Here is a 4,517-nt window from a genome sequence, read left to right as displayed (position 1 = left end):
ATTAAAAAAACAGTTAAGTCGACTTTTGCATTACTTTCGGTACAATACCCGTGTGAATGTGCATGTGTTTATCTATCCACCCATCCATCCGTCCGCCCGTCTGTCCTTCCGTCCACATGCCTGCCTACCTGCTGCCTACCTGCCTGCCTGCCTGCCTGTCTGTCTGTCTGTCTGTCTGTCTGTCTGTCTGCCTACATGCTTGTTTCTATGTTTAGTTGTAATTCAAAATTGACATTAATCTGATGGGTTACTCTATATTTTTGTAAAGTGCAAATCTATTGAGCACCAACGTTCCCATATGTAGCAGGTTTGGAAATTGTTAAGAGATTCCTCTTTACATCAAACAATTGGTTGACTTCTTAACGCACAAATAAAGCATATTTATCCACCAATGTGGTGTTGGGCGCTCATTCTTACTGTTCGATATTAGCAGTTATATATATATATATATATATATATATATATATATATATATATATATATATATATATCTGTGTGTATGTGTGCATGCATCTTGTATCCATGCGTGTATATGTTCATTTCCAGTTTTAATATTGAAAAAGAATGTTAATATGCAACCTGAAACACTACAAAATCTTGATTGGTCTGTTTCAGATCTCGAAATATTTTCTTCTTCTTGATGGAATTGTATTAAAATCTTGTGATAAACTTGCTTCAGGCTGGTTTTACTATATTGGTTATTAAAATTAACAAATATTTATAAACATACAGAACAAATCCATAACACACATACATGCATGCATACACACACACAGACACATGTATACAAAATCCATTGCAGTTCGTGCATTTTAAAATTAAATATTAAATAAAATTCTCTAAAAATAAAATATTTTGAGTTATTAAACTCTAAGAGAATTGAAGCAGTAACATAATTTTGATAATATGAAAGAAAATAACAAGATTTGAAGAAAATATTCTTGTTTCGCGTTGGCAAATAGCGAATGTTGACAAGTTATGAGAGAGTAATATTTCTTTTATTGCATAACTAGCTGACGTACCCAGTAATTCCTGGGAAAGCGGGGCTCATCCCATGGTTCCGTTCTCATAATTGCTTCGCTAATCCAGTAACAACAAAATAAAGTATGTAGCCCTTAAAACGGTTTTTGTGCATTTACAGAGAATACCGAAATTTTTTACACAGGATCTTGTTTTTAGGAATTCCCAATAAGTTATGAATACCCAAATTGTGATGTCAGTTACGTAATGATATGAAATTAATTACCCGTTTGTAATAATTCAAATAAAGTAGCCCTGAAAAGGGCTTTAATGCGTTCCCAGAGTATATAGAACAGAGGAGGAAATACTAATAAGGTATGTATACTAAAATCGTGAAGCATGTTACGTAATAACAGGCTAATCAGATATGAGATAATAACAATTCAAAGTAAATAACTCTGAAAAGTGCTTTTGTGCGTTTCCAGAGAATATTTCCCTCAGGGGTGCTAGTGTTGGTATATTCGAGAATAAGTCACAAACCGAAATAAGTGGATCTATTGTTTAGGAAAATACTGTTTACTTGTTTAAGGGTTGTACTGGATAAATTGCGAAAATAACTCTAACAGTTCAGATACTAAGAAATAAGTATACTCAATTTGATTTATACCAAATAATTTAGGAAAATAAATGGGCTATTTTCCTTGGCTATGTACAAGGATCCCTTCCAGGGGCGAATGGGTTATTTCCCTTGGCTTTTACAATAAAATATATTATATATATATATATAAGGATCCCTTCCAGGGGCCCTATTATCGAGTTTTTCAACAATCTGCACATGAAGTTTCCAGACATGAGTTCTATTCACGTGTCAAGTTTCATCAAAATCGATAAAACGATGTAGGAAGAGTTAGCTAAAAACTCCACAAACACACTCACAGACAGAATTACCCATACCCACATATGTAGTAGATAAAGGAAGGAAAAGCAACGCCTGTCCAAGATCCTTTCATTTTAGGGACCCAAGGTTGCGTGAGGTGGAAGAATGGTTAGAGCGTCAGAAAAAATGCATTGTAATATGTGTTCTGCTGCTTTACTTTTTGATTTCGTATCCTTGCTGATGTCATCTTTGCTTTTCATCCTTCCTGGGTCGATAAAATAATGCTGCTCCGAAGAACTGGGGATGGTGTGCCAAAACTTGAAATAGTTATTAGAAGATAGCTAACTGGCTGAATCGTTTGCATGTCGGATAAATTACTTAGCGGAATTTCTTCCGACACTGCGTTCTCAATTCAAATTCCTCCGAAGTCGACCTTGCCTTTCATCGCTTCGGGGTCCCTGAAATAAACACCAGTTGAATACTGGGGTCGACTTAGCCCATCCCCTCGGAATTGCTGGACTTGTACCGAAGTTTTAAATCATTATTAAAAGGTGACCAGCCGGCAGGATCATTAGTGTAACGGAGAAAAAGCTTACCGCCATTTATTCCGATTCTTTACGTCTTGAGTTCAAATTGCACTGAGATCGACTTTACAGTTCATCCTTTTGGGATGGCACAAGGCCACCAGCCCGAAATTGTTGACCTTGTCCGAAGATTGCAGGTTTTGTGCCAAAAGATTGAAACCATGATTTTAGGGACTCCGAGACTGTCGAATAGTCGAAAGGATTAATACCAAAAGCGGACATTGGGCATTGATAGTAACATAGTGACCATCGGCCAAACGATTTTATGAACAGGCGTTGACCGGTAACTACTGCCACCCAAAAAGTCAGAATGCAAAGGACTATCTATCTATCTATCTATCTATCTATCTATCTATCTATCTATCTATCTATCTATCTATCTATCTATCTATCTACCTACCTGTCTGTCTGTCTGTCTATCTGTCTGTCTGTCTGTCTGTCTGTCTGTCTGCCTGCCTGTTTGTTTATCTGTCTCTCTCTCTCTCTATCTGTCTGTCTGTCTGTCTTTGTATATCTGTCTGTCTGTCTGTTTTTCTATCTGTCTGTCTGTCTGTCTATCCATCTGCCTGTCTGTCTATCTATCTATCTGTCTGTCTGTATATATAGATATCTGTCTGTCTGTCTGTCTGCCTGTCTGTCTGTCTTTCTCTCTCTCTCTCTCTCTCTATCTGTATGTCTGCCTGTCTGTCTGTCTATCTACCTATCTCTCTCTCTCTCTCTCTCACATACTCTTTCTCTCTATCGGCCCTAAGGACATTTAGTGGTAGGGAGTAATGGATGCATCTTTATAGCTTTTTATGCTATCATCTCCTATCTAAATATTCTTTTCTACACTAGCCACAAGGCCCGAAATTTTTTGGGAGCGGGCCAGTCGATTAGATCGACCCCAGTACGCAACTGATACTTAATTTATTGACGCCGAAAAGATGAAAAGCAAAGTCGACCTCCTTTTTAAATATTAACTTGAAAAAATTACTGTACGTAATATAATGATAAACATCTTGTTAGCCACAACCACAACAACATCAACAAAAATAACAGACTTCGGAATGTGATTAAGTAAGTAAACAAACCTGAGAATATATCATCTACGAATATGTAAGTAAATTAAAAGCATTAAACTTAATTATAAGTTAAAAGATTTAGTAAAATCTGTGTGTATTTCCATACACGCAATAAAGTCATCCAATGCACTGTATTGGTTGGTAACACCAAGATTTGTGTGTGTATACATGTATATAAGTACATGTTTGAAAGTTGTTGATTTTAGCTATGAATGTCATTTAATTTCATAATCTACTTACGTGTAGAAATACATGTGTCAACTTGTGCATGGGTTCAGAAATTTGTGTGTGTGTGTGTGTGTGTGTGTGTGTGTGTGTGAGAGAGAGAGAGAGAGAGAGAGAGAGAGAGAGAGAGAGAGAGAGAGAGAGAGAGAGAGAGAGAGAGAGAGAGAGAGAGAGAGAGAGAGAGATGGGGCTGCGATATATGGTTATACGAAATTTCGCCGTAAACATTTTTGCCGAAGGAAAAATCGTCATAAAGATTTTTGCCGAAGGAAAAATCGCCGTAAGAAATTTCTAAGTGACCTCGTCTCGTTTTTTAATGTTTGTCGTTGAATAAAGACTTGCCTATTTAATGCTTTTATATCTATTTATTACGATATTTTATTTTTTATTCTAAAAAATGCTGATATAATACGGTTTATCATTGACCATAGGGCGAATTTGTCTTAATGGCGAATCTTCCGGATACGGAGATGTATGTGCATTTGTGAGTGTGTGTGTGTGTGTGCGCGTAGCTAGGGAACGTTGAAAAGAGCTGGTAAGAGAAAACCGGTGATAGTTTAGCAAGAATGGATCACAAGATCCGGACAGAAATGGGTAGATATGGAAGAGATGAGACACAGCAACGAGCTGAAGTTGAAGGACATAATATGGAAAAACCCATGCGTAGGGAGACAAGGCCTCGGAGCCACTTATTTCTAGTAATATAGGAGTAGCTGTGTGGTAAGTAGATTGCTTACCAACCACATGGTCCCGGGTTCAGTCCCACTGCTTGGAACCTTGGGCAAGTCTTCTACTATAGCTTCAGGT

Source organism: Octopus sinensis, linkage group LG7, assembly GCF_006345805.1.
Source record: "Octopus sinensis linkage group LG7, ASM634580v1, whole genome shotgun sequence".
Lineage (NCBI taxonomy): Eukaryota > Metazoa > Mollusca > Cephalopoda > Octopoda > Octopodidae > Octopus > Octopus sinensis.
Note: the sequence above shows the minus strand (reverse complement) of the source record.